Genomic DNA, 16986 nt, shown 5'->3' on the forward strand with positions numbered 1-16986 from the left:
ATCCTGTTGGCATGACTCCCCCTATGCCAGGAGTGCCAGCCCATTGATGCAGATTAAAGCTTTCATTTCTGGATATTGGGGGGGCACACAGTGTACAAGTCACATGTACCCCCACAAAACCCCCTTTAATCATCTGCAATCGGCACATCGACACATGGGGGGGTGACCGGCATGCAGCCCCGAAGCCACCTTCCATTGGGGAGACCCGGGTCATGCTCTGTTGAAAGGGGGACACAGGATTAAACTCTCATCATCATCATCTTAGAATTGCAGCGCCAATGTGGGGTTCTATCAGGTGCAAGAAGGGGCTTGTAGAGAAGTCCGCTGCTCAGAGGTGGGGCTGCTGCCTCCTCCCGACCCACGGCAGCCTCCCCCCCCCATGCTGGGATGTGCACATCACAGGCAATCGACATCAAGGCGGGGGGGGAGCTCTGTGGGCCATTAACTACCGAGGCTGGGTTTTTTTCTGTAACGAAGCATCTCCTTATGCACCTCGCTGCCCACGCAGGGAAAGGAGAGGAGGGTTGCAAAAACAGCTCGCCCTGTCTTTTCTGGAAGATGATGGGGGGAGCGCCATTGGACAGGGAGCCCCCTCCAACCCGGTTTCTGAGAGTGGGGAGGTGACAAGCCTCCTCCCCTGGGGGAAGCCTTCTATTGAGGCTGCAAAAGCAGGACATCCCATAATATCACAGCTGCTGCTTAAAAAAAAGGACCAAGTTCCTAGGTCTCCTAACTGAGAACCATGCAGACATAAATACATACAAAATTAAGAATGTGTGTGTGTGTGTGTGTGTGTGTGTATTTGTGGGTGGGTGGGTGTATAGACACACAAATATAAAGACACATATTTATATGCATATATATGCACACATATAGACACATACACATACAGATATATACACACACACTCATTAAACCCCTTTAATCAAAATCTCAAAACTATTTGAGCTGTCAGGAAATTAAAAAAGCATTTATATTTTTTAGTGATTAGCCTGCCTTTTGCTCAGGATTCAATCCATCTAATTTAACCCCATTTGCATATGAAAACCTCAATACAGGTACCTCGGGGAGATAAGGCTCCTTTTTCAAAGGGGAAGGCGGTTTAAAGCTTCACAAATGGGGACAGATTGCTACCAAAGTCAATTTAATATATATATTTACTGTCAGAACAGAAACCAAACATTTGTGTGTGTGTGTGTGTTTAAAGTTACCACTGGCTTAACTCATGAGCTTGGCTTTTCTAGTTTGAGCTGGTCCACAAGAAATAACCAGGAGGGGCAAAAATGGGGTTTTCTTTCTTTGGGGACCCGCAAAGAAGGCCATTTCCGCTCAAAACTAAACAGTTTTTTTTTTTTTTGAGGTTCTTTCTTCTTGCCAAGCAGAATGTGAAGAAAACCTTGAGATAAAATTACATTTAGGCCAAACTTGGTTTTTCACGTCTTGGTTTTGGGCTGAAGAAAGAAACGTTTTGGTTGTTCCGTGGACAACCCAAAGGTGATTTTTTCGATTTCATGATGTATGTGGGTTATCCTTTTTATTATCACTGTGAACCCCTGTTGAAATGTCTAAATGGCAAACAGGGTTGGGGAAAAAAATTAAAATTTTATTTTGGAAAGTGACACTCTTTAAAAGAAGTTCAACTCCTTTTAAACATTTAAAAAGAAGCTTATCTCCTTTTAAACGTCTTTGAAACATCCTGAACGACCGAGTAGCTGGCCCGAGATGGCTCGGCTCTGCAGCTCAACCTGTTATCTCTTTCATGGCATGGATTGGGCGCCTCCCCCGTTCTGCAGGACCGCCTTTCAGAAACTACAAAATGTCCCGTCCCGTCCCGCTCAGCTCTTGCAAACCCAAGAGTCGGGGTTTCCGTTGTAGAGTCTGTCTATCTCACACTGGGGGCTTCCTCTTTTCCTGCTGCCTCCAACTATTCCCAGCTTGTAGGACGACTGGAATAATCGTTCGTGATTGTACAACACGATCCTGACAGCAAAACCAGAGAACATCACCCGGCCATCCAATCAGGGAGATAAGAGAAGAAGTGACCACCCATAGTTATCCCAAAAGGATCAAAACTCAGGTTCTAAGGCAGGTAAGAAATTGGTTGACTTTAATTCTCTTTTTTTTTTCCCCTTTTCCTCTTTCTTCTCTCTCCCCCATTCATCTCCTGCGTCTCAGTAAACAAGCTGCCAGGGGAAAATAAATAGTTACCAACCCGATCATTAATTGGAGTCTGAGAGGGCCGTTTTTTTCTTCTTCCCAGCCGGGCAAGCCAGAATAAGCCATCAGCCACCGGCATACTAATGCCTTCGTACTTGAGGGAGAGGAAGAGGGAGGCGAAGGGGGGGTTTGTTTATTTATTTTTTTAAGGGAAAAACAAGGGCAGTGACAGTACAGGCACCAAACAATGAGACTGCGGCGAGAAGCACATGCCGGGAAATCGTCCGAACAATGAACAGCAATGCAGGGCTACTTTAAGGTGGGAGGATTCGCAAGACAGGGTCCGGCTTCAAAATCATTTCAGGGCAGGTGGAAAGGCTCATACAGTATCACCTTTTAGGAGCATCCTCGGCTTTTAAGATCCACCAAGGAGACCCTTCTCCTGGTTCCACCCCTTTCCCTGACTTGCTGGGCACAAGAGAGGGTCTCCTCGGTGGTGGCTCCCACGATGCTGCGTTTGAATTTCCAGGTTTTCAAACTTGTTTTTATACTTGGTGTTTTAAAATCTTAATGTTGGCTGAATTACATCATCATCATCATCATCATCATCATCATCATCATCATCATCATCATCATCATCATTATTATTATTATTATTATTATTATTATTATTATTATTATTATTATTATTATTATTATTATTGTGATCTTTCTATAGTGTTTTTACCATGTCTTATTTTATCGGCCGCGAGCCGCCTCGAGTCATCTAGGAGGAGAAAGGCGGCATGGATAACATAAAATAAAACGCTTGCTAACGATTCTTAATGATCAAACAGGTCACCTTGCAGGGAGAAAGAGAATACGAAGTTAGGATATGTTTTCCAGGAAGAGAAAATGACAGGTTTTAAAATGGGCTGCCATTTTTTTGAAAAGCTCCGTCATTATCGGCAACCAAAACTCCAGGTCTAATTCCCTCCAACCACTTGGGGGGGGGGGGGAGAGGAGATTATGTGGGGACTCCATAGCCCATCAGCCCTGGCCAACAGGGAAGACTGCTGGGTCAGCTGCAGAAGCAGCCTGGGAGCGTCCATCGACATTCCACCTGCTCCAGGCTTGCACCACCGGCTGCGGCGAAGGGTCGATGCAGGCAGAGGGCGCGGGGTGGGCAAAGGACCAGGACCGTCACGAAGCGAGCACCGGCCTTGGCGCCTCGGCCAGCTGTTCCACCAGGGAAGCTTGTACTGGGCGAGAAGAGCGTGACTCACACGTCCCAACGACGCACGCGCTTGACGTGGGAACGGAGGTTCCTAAAATGAAAGCAACCATCTGCCGCTTCCCACCGATCGGGGCAAAAGTAACGGAACGGCAAAGGGGCGAGAGCTGTCATCTTCCCACACTTCGGTTGATTCTCTTTCCTGGTTCCTTTTACCTCCAAAAGTAAAGGAACTGGGGCGGGGGGGGGGAGCTTCACCCTGGTTTGCTCCGGCCACGCAGAGCAAGCCCACGGATTCTCAGCAGGAAGGAGACTGGGCCACGCCAAGGTGCTTTGAAAAGGGGGGGGGGAGAAAAGGTGGCCACCTTCAGAAACATGGCTTTGAAAGCTGAGAGCCACGCAAGCCACGTCTTGGGCCCGCACCACCTTTCTTCTGGAGCCCACACTCTGCACATGGTCAGAATCCACACCGATTCTGCAGATTCAGGATCTTGTGCTTTGAGCGCTCTGTGGGTACCGAAGTTTAGCCATATCCTCGTATGCTGTGCAGAAACCACGACCCCACACTCTGCCCATGTTCAGAAACCTAGTTTTCCACTTTACTCAGAACCCTGCGCTCAGCACAGATTCAGAATGACCATCTTCCGTCTCGCTGGCTTTCCAGGTCATGAGGAGAGAAAACCAGCAGGTTGTGTGTTGTTGTTTTTTGGGAGGGGCTGGGGGTTAAAGCCGATGAAGAGGTAGCATTTGAACCCAGGACAAACACAGAGCAAACAGACGGAGAAATTCTAACACTACCCTTTGGAGACCCCAAAAGTTAAAATAAGATGGATAGAACGGGAGAGCCGAGCCCGCGGAGGGAAGCAGAACGCCATCCATCTCGTTAAATTTATATCCCAACTTGGCAGAGGCCAATTAACACTTTCCAATAATCAATTAGGGGTGAAGAGACAGCAGTTCCTTCCCTTTACTGCAGCAGGAGGGGAAAATTTCCGAGTCTTGGAACAGACCAGCTTCTCTCTCTCTCTCTCTCTCTCGCCCGCCACGAGAACGGCAGCCATTTTGTTCCAGACGGGAATCGGCAGGGGGATTATGGGATCCTCCCAGCTAGGAAGCTGGCAAGGGAAGCCCAAGTTCAAACGAATTTTTATATACAGTATATATAAAGAATTTATAGATTTATACATACGGAGGAACGAGGGGAGCCGGAAGTCTCAGACAACTCAATTAATACAAAAGGAGAAGCCAGAATAAGGGAAGTGGGCCGTCGTTCCACAGCAAAGCACGAGAATTGTTGTGGGTTCTGGGTTCGATTACCGGACGTCTCCATCAGGGACCCATCGGTACTTTTTCTCATAGACAAGAGCTATTTTTGAGAGCACTTATTGAGAGAACTGGTGCTGGAAGAGAGCTCAGGGGATACCCAGAACTGCCAGAAAGAGGAACAGGGGGATCCCGGAGCAAATCAAGCCTGAACTATCTCGGGCAGCAAAAATGACCAAACCTGAGGCGGCCCTCCTTTGGGCACCTCATGAGAAAGGCAGGATTCTCTGGAAAAGACAAGAAAACTGGGAAAGTTCGGAGGCACCAGGAAAAGAGGAAGACCCCAATACGAGATAGACGGACTCCCTAAAGGAAACCACAACATTTGAGTTTGCAAGTCCAGATTCATACCTCACTATTTTGGACCCTGGGCTCCCACCCACTTCATGCTGATGGCTGGTTGGAAAACCCCCCCCCACGAGAAAAAAGAGGAAGAGAATATGGTAAAAAAGACCCCTTTGAAAAAAATCAAAAAGAAAATTAATTCCCTTCAAAAAAAAAAAAAGGAAAATAAACGAAAGAAAGCAAATAGGGCCTGGAGGTATTGCTATTTATTTCCCTAACACTCACTAGTAAATCTACCTCTAGATTTCGGTGGCCTTGAAATCCGGGAGCTTTATGTATTTATTTATAAGATTCTTAACCTGCCTTTCTCCTTCAGAGGGACCCAAGGCAGTTTTACATCATTAGAAGACCATTATCTAAAACTAGAAATATGTATACAGGTGCTCAAGAGAAGCAAACAGATACCATGCTAAAAACAACGGCAAAGAAAAGCAAGACTAACCTCCCCCCCACAAAAAAAAAAACCATCTAAGCGATGCCAGTAGTGACTAGAGATGCAACACTATTAGCTAAATATTATTCTGGAGAGAACGCTCCTGGCAAATCTTTCCGGCAACCGTCCCTAAGGGATTCAGAAGGCAACAAATTAAGATCTCCTTGAGTAGATCAGGAGTGTTTCTGGGTCAAGTTTTACACCACTGGGCCACCAAAAAAACAAAAAACAAAAAACCCACAATGAAAACATCCACCAGAATATAATGTATTTGGTTAAATTTGCATGGCAGAGGCTTTATCGACCCTATTAGAATTCCCAGGTACCTAGGATCTAAGTCGTTGTTCCAAAAGCATTTCCTGCACACAATGCTTGTCTTGCTGGAAGCCACTGGGAATCACAGCTTCTCCCTCTACAGATGGGGGTCCAACCTAGTCAGCCCCAAGACAGGTTTCTTGCTGCATTTCAATGGCACGACCCAAAACAAGAAGTAAAACCCACCAATATAGGACATGATGTGTTGGGTCGAAACGGACCGGTGCCCTGAAAGCAACAAAATTAGCACACACATTTTAAAAAAAAAATGTGCTGCTTTGTTTGCTTTTCGTCTAGAAATAAATAAAAATCAAAACAAGGAAACCACTACATAGCAAGGGATGAAAACTAGCCACACACGCGCATACACACACACTTATTTGTTGTGTGCATGCGCGCGCATATTTGGGACTCCTGGCTAAATTTAGTCCAGTTTAACTCCCCTGCTATGTAGTGATTTTCTTTTCATTTTTTTAAATTTATTTGGGTGGTATAAAAATGCTATACTGTGTACATTCCAATGCAAATTATTTCCCACAATGTGTCTTTTTCCCCCCTGAACTTTTTCACTGTCTACCTTTTCTTGGGATGATGTCACAGAGATGTTCAGGCTGGAAATCTCTTTATTCAAGAACTCTGCCACAAAACGTGTCTGGGGAATTTAAGAGTCCCCCTAAGGGTTTAAGAAAAAAGAGTGGATGAGAAGAACACCGTGCGCCGGATCGTCTTCACCTACCGGCCGACGCACAGACTACGGAATAAGGAAAATTGCTGAATGTGCCAAAATAAAATAATCACCTGCCCATCTGCTCCTCCTCCTGCAAGGCCTGGTTTGATTCAGTTGTTTGATTCCTATGAACTGTGAATTATTTTTGTGGGGAGCATCCTCCATCAGTTGTGCTCAGCCACAATAAACCCACCCGACAAAGAGGGGAAAACGTAAAAACAAGGTGCTAGTCCATAAGAGCATGGCCTAGTGGGTTTGCCCCTCCCATCTGGTGGTTCAGCCCCTCCCACCAGAGCTCCACCCCTTTTGGCCCCGCCCCAGCAGTGGGGAGAAAATACATCCATAGCTTTAGCCCAACGCAAGGGAACTCTACTCCAGCCATGGCTTCTCTCCTAAATGAGCAAGCAACACCCCAAAATCAGCCATCTAGCTAATATTAGGCATATTTTTTCTTAGGCCTGTTGCACAGGGCGCTGCACCAATTCTGACTAGACCACAGGCCTAGCCTCTAGTAGGGCACCACTCTCCTCTTTGCAGATGATCTGCAAACACCCACCCCCCTGAACATGTACAGAGTGCCTTTGCTTTTTCCAAGTGCAACCACTCAGCAACTCTTAAAAGGTTGAACCTTTAAGCATCTTGTGAAGCCGTGGGGGAGAAAAGGAACTAAGAGACCCTTCTTGAAAGTATACCCGGAATTCAAGCCTCCCCTCACAAAAGAAGAGAAATACTATAAATCAGAAACTTCTAAAGTCCAAAAGCGACAGGCATCGAACCCAGACCATCGCTAACCTTGGGCCAGGCACTAACCATCCAGCGTTCCCCACCGGGTAAAAATCTCCCTCTTTGGTGTTCGGACGCAACACGAGACGGTTCTTTTTTGCCGCTGGCTTGGTCTGCTGCTTTGCAAGGAGAGCTCCACGTTTTTACAGCGGGTTTCCTAATTTATGCTTTGGGGGGGGTATTATTTTCTGTTGTTGTACCCCATCCGGAGTAGTCATCTTGCTAGATGGGCATGGTGCAAGCAAAGAAAGGCTTCTTTTTTGAAATTGCTCTTAAAGAGAAAAATGGAAATGGCAGAAACCACAAAAGGGGTGTTTTGCGTTGCTTACCGGGGGGGGGGGGGGGGGGAGAAAAAGACGACATCTGAAAATTCACCAGTAAGAAAATCCTAGAGTCTCATATCAAAGTCGGCGGAACAGACACCCCAGAGGCTGGTTTTTCCATTTCTCGGCAACAAGACAGTGACAAAAGGAAGGGTTTTCTAACTGGCCGAGAGCATCGGACCCAGATGGGCGACGAGAAGCGGCCAAGAGAAGGAGGAGGGAGATAAAAAGCTCAGTTCATGCGGCCACTTCCCAGCACGCCTCTGAGAACATACAGAGGGCTGTTTTGGATAGGAAAACAGGCAAGGGGAGAGACTGAGGAGGACAACCATTGCTCCGTAGCCCACAACATGCATAAAAGAAAAATTTTTAAAAAATACTACGACAGGTGGAAATATTTGCTTCAACAATAGTGTGGAGTGGATCTGTGGAACTCGCCACCGCAAGACAGCCCGACGGCAGGGCGGCAGAGAGGCTCCAGCGAAACCCCAAGGAGAGACGGATCCCGCGATACCAGCCCGACTAGACCAACCCAAAGGCGACGGAGGCCAAGTCAGTGACATACTCGGGTTTAACAGGTTTCCAAAGGCAGGTAGACTGATCCTCCTTGGAGAGGCTCGCTTAACAAAGGCAGCCAGGCTAGCCTGCGAACCTCCAAATAAGTGCAAAAAAAGCCTTATGAGCAAAGAGCCGCTTGCCTCGCACAAACGATGTAGCCCCGCCGTGCCAAAGGGTGCTGATCTTGAGCCCATCAAACTCTTCTCTCCTTCTCTCTCATAAATCTCTTTCCTTCCCCGCCCCCCCCGGCCATTGCTCCCCAGCGTCAACTGGGGAGACCCTGCTAAGCCAAACCAACAAAACCTTTATCCATCCAAAACCATGCACCATCAGCCCCATCCGGACCGGGGGGGGGGCGTCGATGGGAGCCATGGTCCACCGACACCCACAAAGCTGATGTTTCCTAAGCCCTGCTGGGGCGTGAGGCTCCTAGGGGCAAATCACCTTCGCTCACATCCAGATTCTGGACTTTTTTCCGCTTAGAGATCCGACTCACAACCTCGCCACCTCTTCCATCTCTCCAAGAAGCGCCCAAAGCTGACCAAGCAACCGCCCGCGAGCACCAACCTTCCCACTCTGGCACCAGCTCGACAAAGCTCCCGGGAGCCACCCATGGACCCCAGCCTTCATCTCAGCCCCCGTATTTCACGGCAAGGCCGTGACCAACCCGGTTTCTGCCCAGCAGAAGGCCGAAAAATGTTCCCCTTTCAGGAATAAAGAGCACCTGCCACCATGACCAAAGCTTCGGTGATTTCACAGCAAAACTGGAAAAAAAACCCATCTAGAAAGAAGCTGCCGGCCGGCTGGTTTTCATCTCGCCGGGTTCGAAGTCCAGGACCAGTTGATTAACACTTCTCAAGATTTATGTCTTTTTTTCCCCAGTGGGAAAGGAAGCAAGGAAAATAAAGCAGGTGATTTAAATGTTCCCCTGAATAGCAGCAAAACAGGAAGCAAAACAGCAGCAGAAGGGAAGAAGAAAAAATAAAGATTTAAAGGTACACAGACCACAATGGCTGCTAGGATGGGAACATTGGGGGGGGGGAGCCCCAGAAGGGCAAAATTTGGGTTATCAACCCAACAGGAAGATAAACCGCTTCGAGCCAGGGAGGGTCCATCAAGGATGGTGTCTAAATCACCCTAACACCATGAGCACATCTTACGGCAGGAAATGAAGCTCCTAGAGATGATGATGATGATGATAATCATCTTAGAATCGCAGAGTTGGAAGGAGCCCTGTGGATCATTGAGTCTGGCCCTTATCAGGGAGGAACAAGGGGGAAAACCTGAACTCCTAACCCGTCTGAGGCAGGAGGAGGAAAAAAATGAAGAAGTGCTGGCCACCATATATCTGGTACCTTCCCAGACACACCACCTGTCACCTCTCGAAGCCCGAAAGCAGAGGCAAGCCCCCCCCATGACTTACGTGTAACACCCTGAAAGGGGTTCCGCCACAGCCGGGGGGCATCCCCAATTCAAAGCCACAAGGACGTCTCGGTGAGAAAGCCGCCCTGCCCGGGAACAGGGTGTGGCGCGTTCCGCCAGTGATAAAATCCACCCGATCAGGAGAGAAAAAGACCCCTCCGAGGCGCGGGTTTGCATTTTAAAGAACCCTCAGGAGGGTGTGCTGCTTTATCGCACCCTGGGCAGCTCCCGGCGTATTCCTTTGTATTCCATTCGGTCGCTTTTTAAAAAAAAAAACACCCACAAATACCCCCAAATCTTTGCAGAATCACGCACAAGATAAAGGTGGGTCCTTTCCTCCTCCCATTCTTGAAAATAGACCCCAAAGGGATGATTAACAGGATCAGCAAAAGCAGCAGCGGCTTCTGATCGCTCGGAGAGAGATGTCACATGGCAGGCGCACAACGGGGGACAAAAGAGGGGAAAGATGGCATTCCTTCCGGCGTATCCCCAAACCCCCGTCCACTCCACGAGGCTGGGCTGAAAGCCAGGGAGCTGGGGACCGCCACCGAGCGCTCAACCGCCACCACCTCTCCATGCTCGGAAATGCAGCCCTCGCCTCCCCCTCCCCCACCGGACCCCCCCCAGGCCCCCCCTTGCAACTAAAGGAGACCACGCCTCCACAAGGAGGCAGGCCAGCCTGGCTCCCCCAAACACCTTCATAGCAAGTGCGGTTCCCCCCCCCCCCAGAACTAATGGCACGGGTCTAGGAGGATCGACCAGGCTTTGTCGAGATCCGTTCCGATGAACCCCAATGGTGGGGGGATCCTCTCGGGCGACCCGAAATGGCTTGGCTTTCCTGAAGCACAGACTCGCACCTGGCACGCTGGCTGCGCCTTCTTTTATCATGCAACCCATGCAAAAAGCCACTGTCCATTGGGGGAAAAATACATATATGTTCATTTAAGGTTGTTACAATCAGCCGCCGGAGACAAAGGGCTGAACTCTCCTTCTACATTTTTATTTGGGAACCTCTGTCTTTATCCGGCTAAATCCCTCCGCGGTTCTTGGATAGCAGCAGCTGGCGCTTTGTATAAATTCTTTTTTTTTTTCCCTTTTTCTACAAAGGAACGCATCCTGAGCCCAAGGCGGTTAAGAAAAGTGCCCTCCTGCCTTCCTTCGTCCTGGAGTTTAAAAGGCAGCTATTATTACAACCTGGATTGCCAGCAACGGAGGAAACAGTCTGACCAACAAAACAACCCCTCAGGCATTTTGAAGGAGTCCAAAAAGAAAAAAGAAAAACCCCCACACACCATGCCATGGCGGGAGAAACCGCAGCGTCGTACTGAATCTTAGAGCGATCTGGAGAACTCACAGTTTTAGGGAGTCTCTGGTCAAATCGAAGAGGGGACCCCCTGAAACATAAATACATAAATAAATAAATAAATAAATAAATAAATAAATAAATAAATAAATAGATAGATAGATAGATAGATAGATAGATAAATTTTTAAAAAGCCAGGAGCACACGGAATGAAGGAGCAACAAAAAACAATAAACCAATGTACCCTGTGTCACCTAAATCTGGAGAACATTCAGGATTCGAATCAAAGTGCTGAAGGAAAGCTGGAGGGGGGAAAGAGATCATTCCAGATCGCCCTTTTCTTTCAAGGCACCAAGTACGAAATATCCATGCTTTCCAACCCGCAAGAAACACAATGGGAAACGGGAAGAGAAAGAACCGACGGAAATGTCAGATATATTTAAATTGGAGAGAAACGTCAGATATATTTAAATCAGACTCAGTACGAATGCTTGTAATTGGAGCCTGAATTGGAGAAAATATCTATGTGTGTGTGTATGTGAAGGAGGTTTTGTCAACCACAACGGAGACGCAACCCACGCTGGGCCCCCTCCATCACTCCAGAGATGAAGGAAGAAGCTCTCTGGAAGAGAGCGGAGTTTGGATCTGGTTGGGGGAAACAGATCCAACGCCGTGTTTTAGGAGGACAGCTGGAATAAGGTGTATCGGATGAGGGCAAAACCACCCGAGGAAGCCCACTTGATGCGTCAGGGGTAGAAACGTCTAAGCGAAGGCGTCCATTGGGAGCTTACTGGGCAACCGGGAAAGGGAGAAAAACGGAAGGCCCTCCGACGCCCCCTTGGGAACAAAGCAATCAATACAGAAAGAGAGAAAGGAGCCAAGACGAAATGCTCATCAGGAAGGGGGTTTTGGACAAGGAGAAGGATCTGGTTTTGTTTTTTTTCAGATCCCGTGGCAGGTTTGAGATTAGATTCAAAGGGAGAAAAGGAGGAGGAGGCTTCCCTCGATCAGGAGAAGGTCGAACTGGAAAGGAGAGAAAACCCCATTTAACGGACTGGTGCCAAGCCTCACGGGGCCGCATCGGTCAGGTGGAGGAGACAAAGGACGGTGGCTTTGACCTTTGATGGGGTGAAAGCTCAAAATAGGAAAATTAAATTTTAAAAAGGAAGCTTAAAACAGGGAAACAAACCGTCTTGGTTGTGCCTCGAAACTGGCTTAAAAAGGAAAGGAAATCGAAGCCTGGGCGTTATTGCCTTCTCCTTCCTCCTGCCTCAAGGACTAAAATTTGGCAGTGTGTGTAGGGGATAATGGTTGTTTTTTCATCACCACAAAGTAACACATTTCTACAGGAAAGGTAGTGCATAGCTCTCCATCGCCACAAATCTCGGAAATTCGGTACACCATGAAGACACGCCCCAGGCTCAGGAGGTCCAAAAACCGCCACCACTTTCTGAGAGGCATCCGTTTCCCGAGGAAGTTGGGGGAAAGCAAAGGGGGACAGAGAGGGGCACAGAGAAAGTAGGGAGACATAGCAGGCATGACAGGAAGGAGGCTGTGCCATCTGGTGCATGTGGAAAGTGAAAATGTGCAAAAAAAAGGGGGGGGAGAAGTCATTGATGAAGTAGGGGTTTCCTAAGTCGATGGGGAAACTAGGTGGAGGGGAATCTTCACCTCCTACTGGTGACAGGAGCCGCCAGCTTTGACCTTCTGGGTGCAACACGAAAGGGTCGTGGCATGCAGGCATCTCTGTGTCCCTGCATGTGCTTAAGTGCACAATGTGCTGTCATAAACAGAAAGAAAGAAAGAAAGAAAGAAAGAAAGAAAGAAAGAAAGAAAGAAAGAAAGAAAGAAAGAAAGAAAGAAAGAAAGAAAGAAAGAAAGAAAGAAAGAAAGAAAGAAAGAAAGAAAGAAGGATGGATGGATGGATGGATGGATGGATGGATGGATGGATGGAAAAAAGGAGGTGATGATGGAAGGAAGGAAAAGTAAAAAGAGAAAAGGATGGAAAAGACAAACAATATCCTACAGGTAAAAAAGGAAAAAAATCACACACATAATATACAAACATATCTGCAATATACAATTGGACTCTTGATACCAAGCTAAAAAATGGGTCCATGGGAAGATCAGATGTGATCTCTCTCCCTCTGCATCTTCGGCTTTGGGCAATTCTGTATGACACCCCCCTCCAAACCCCCCAGGTGGGCTTAGGTGGGTGGGTGGGGGTGCAAGCCAAACTGCAGAAGGGGGAGAAGGAGCAAGAAAGGGGAGGAGGGGAATGGACAGCAACCCCCGCAGCAGAAGAGTCAAAGGGGTGGGGAAAATGCTGTCGCGGCAAACGAGGGGTTCTCCCATCTCTTCTCCATCTACACAAGCGCACCCCCATGGAAAGATCTCCAGAGGGCCCCCCAAAAGTGCCCTGGAATAGGAACACCTTTGTGGATTTGTCCCCAGCACTGTGGAGTTGAAGGCACCCATCTACCCACCTAGCTTATTCCCAAACACATAAACTAGGGAGGGGCTTAAAAGCAGCCCCCCACACGCACACACTGTACTTCTAGGCTGCATTTCAAAACGTTTCCTTCCCCCCTCCATACAATCTGGCTGGGTGGCACAGCTGTGGGACCCCTTCTCTTTCCACCTGGCCTCTGCCCCCTCCCCCCCAAAAAAGGCCCAGTCTGAATCCCTAGGGTGTCGCCCTTGATCGATGCATCCCACCCACCCCTCCAAATCAACAGCACACATCCCCCGCCGCTCCCAAACTCTGTTTCCCTCCATGAGCTCTCCAGCACTTTGGGTCTGAGTTCAAATCAACCTCAGAAAAAACCTCACCAGCCGGGTTTTAAAGAGCAGTGCAGCCATGCCCCCCCCAATCCCCTGCAACACTTACTGCCTCTGAGCCTTATCAGTTGGCCAGTCTCAACCCACACCAAAAAACAAAAAACAAAAAAACAAAAAAAACACCTAACTTCTTGCCCACCTGATTGCCCAGTTTCTTTGGGATCTCCCCTTTTGGGGATCCCAGTTGCGGAGCTGAGCCCCCACCCCAAAGAAAATCATTTCAACCCCAGGGCTTGCATGCCCAGCGCCCACAACTGGCCAGCGCTCCAGCTTCGCCACAACCCCACCCCAAACTCCGAAGGAGAGCACGCCGCCTCCCCAAAACCCCCCTGTCGACCGGCTCCCGCCCCACACTTGGGGACCCCTCTCCCCTTAAATCTCCAGCTGCTTTGGCAGGTCTACAGCTCCCCCCTCCCTCCATCTCACCCCGCCCTCCCTTTCTTGGACCCCCCTCGACCCCTATGCAAAGAACCCCCCCCAAAAAAACCATTCCCTCCATCCCCCTCCCCCCACCTCCCCCTTAATAAAGACCTCCAGAACGCAAGCCATATCATCTCTCCGGCTTTCCTTCGTGCAAAAAAAAGGCGAGGATCTCGTTTTTTAAAAAGGAAAAGGGGGACAAAAAAGGGGGGGAGCAAGTCGCGCGCCCCCGAACACACACACCTTCCCCCCTCCAGCATCCCTGCCCCTCCCCCCTCCTTGCAAGGCAGCGAACCCAATCATGGCTGCGAGCCCGGGATGGAGAGAGCGAGAAGAAAAGGAGCGGCGGCGGCGGCGGCGGCGGCGGCGGCGGGGGGGCTGGCAGCCACGCTGTAATTAATTTTTGGTTCATTACAACCCCCGCCGCAAAATGCCAACAAGATCGCGATGTTATGGGGGTGTTCCCCCTCCCGGAGCACCTGTGACTCCCCCTTCTCCCCCCCCCCGCATCGCCTCCACGCCTCGCCGTCCTCCTCCTTGACTAGCAAGGAGCGCTCTTCCCTCGCCACCCTTTAATTGCACCCCCAAAGACCATCGGAACCCCCCCCGCCCCTCCCGATCTTGCAACCTTTCCCCCCCACCACCACTCCGCCCAGGGCTTACCTGGACGCTGGCTGGGGTCCCATCCTCCTGGAGCGGGGGCATTGAAGCCCGAGCGCGCGGGTTGGGGGGAGGATGCTCCTTCCCCTCCCCCCGCCACCGGGACCCCAAACGGGGGTATCCCCCCTCCCTGCCTTGAGGAAGAAAAAAGGCAATGCCCCGGGTGGAAAAATAAAAAAAAGGACGGGAGGGGGCGGCCCCAGCGCGAGCCAGCGAGCAAAGACTGCGGACCGCGCGCCCACCCGCCCGGAGCCCGAGCTGCCCAGGTGATGTCATTCCCCGAGCCTCCGCGGGTGACGTCACCGCCGCGGGGCGGGGCCCGGCCGGAGAAAAAGAGAGGGGAGGAACCCCGCCCAGTCCTTCCCAGCCATTCCGAAGGGGAAAGGGGAGGAGCGAGGAGGGCGGGCGTCAGCGCTTGCCCGGCGGCCAATAAGGAGCGAGGGAGGGAAGAGAGATGCAAATGAGGGCGGGAAACGCCAGGCGGCGCGGAGCACGTGGCTCCGGAGGCTTGTCTTTGCCGGCGGGAACGAGTGGTTCTCTCCACACTCCCACCGCTGGGATCGGGGACTACAAGGCCCATCAGCTTCTCTACCCAATGAGGCAGGGATTGAAGTTCAAGGGGAGGATACATGGAGAGGATCAGGTTGGCGGGGGAGGAGGGAGAACGGGGGACGTTGGGCGGTCAACATGACTCCAAGGCCCATGAGTCTGCCTATGGATGTAGGAGGAAGGGCTGAAGTAGGAAGGAGGGAAAGAAATAGGGAGAGGGTCAGGATAGCCCTGGGGTGAAGGGGTTATGTTTTGGGTCAACACTGACTCCAAGGCCCATCTACCCAAAGCAAGAGGGGAAAGTAGGAAACATGAGGAGGCCAGAATTGCCTTGGAATGAAGGAGAGTGGGTTTCATTTGGTGTCAAGCCTGACTGCAAAGCCCACCAGGCTGCATTCTCAAGGATTAATGTAGGGAGGCCTAGGTTGGAGGTAGAGGGGGAGGGGCTTCATTTTGACTAAAGCCTGACTACAAGGCCAATGAGTCTGCCTACGCAGTGAGGTGGGGCCAATGCAGGAAAGGGAAATACGGGGAGCGAGGCATGCTTGCACTGTGGACGTTGGCAGAAGGGGCTATGTCAGTTAACCTTGACTACAACACCCATCAGCCTGCCTTACCCAAGGGGAGAGGCTGAGGTAGGAAGGCATGCCAGTGGATGTTGGAGTGGGAAGGATGATGGTCCTCAACTTGAGACCTCCAGACTGAGGCTAGAATCCTGCAGGTTTATATTGCTAAATGACCTCGAGGGAGCCATTCCCAAAATGCCATTATGTTGCGTGAATCCCACAGAATTTCAAGGGGCCTTGGAGCCAAGGAAATCTGTAGATTGGGGAAGGCTTAGGGCAGCCTTCTCGCTGTCCGGAGAGATAATAACTCCCATCAGCCTTGAGAGTGGATGATGGGATTTGTAGTCCAGTGACCCCGCCGCCGCCCAACCCCCTCAAGACATCCTGCATTTTGCCCGGAACCACCATAGGGGAATCCCAGCTTCTGGTAGGAGAATCCCAGCTTCTGGTAGTCGTATTTATCCCAGAAGTAAAGTCAACGGCATTCACTGGGTTTCATCTCTGCGATGTCTGCCCTTGCAGCCACATTCTAGGGTTTTTTACTTAAAACACTTGCAGAATGAAATAAGGTTTCGTCCCACAGCGATCCCAAGAAAACACAGCCGGAGGGGCTGGTCCTTCAGCTTGATGAATGGAGGAACTCATAATTCCTGTAAATACAACTGTATCTCATGTTCCTTTGATTCCTTGCGAAAATCGGTAAATATTTATTTATGCAGCTTGTTCCAACCTGTGAAGCAGCCTGGCATGGGGATGTTTTATTAATGGCCCTTCCTCGCCCCTCTCCCAGTCTGTTCTTGGTGGGCCTGATGGGACTTGTAGTCCCAGCTGCCCTGGAAGGCACTGGGTAGATTGGAGTGCTGGTGGAAAGTGTTTTTGAGGGGACTGCAAGCTGACAGTTCAGGGAGTTCTGTCCCTCCCTTTAGCTGCCTGTCTGGCAGGGAGCCGGCGGGAAAAGAGAGGAGATGGGTGATGAAACAATAGGCTGACCCGGGTTTGAATCCAGTTTGCGATAATGAGCATTCTTGTTGGGAATGCATAAACCAGA

General features: G+C 49.9%; 1 protein-coding gene across 1 annotated transcript in view; it reads right to left on the minus strand.

Moving 5' to 3' along the window:
* The window catches only part of PTPRS (protein tyrosine phosphatase receptor type S), a 203668-nt gene extending 188590 nt beyond the window's left edge, over positions 1 to 15078 (minus strand). Inside the window, exon 1 of the mRNA XM_078378875.1 lies at positions 14827 to 15078. The gene's annotated coding sequence lies outside the window, so the exon portion shown is untranslated. The remainder of the gene's footprint in view (positions 1 to 14826) is intronic.
* Positions 15079 to 16986: the final 1908 nt, after the last annotated feature.

The sequence above is a fragment of the Pogona vitticeps genome, chromosome 7 (genome assembly GCF_051106095.1).
Source record: "Pogona vitticeps strain Pit_001003342236 chromosome 7, PviZW2.1, whole genome shotgun sequence".
NCBI classification, from domain to species: domain Eukaryota; kingdom Metazoa; phylum Chordata; class Lepidosauria; order Squamata; family Agamidae; genus Pogona; species Pogona vitticeps.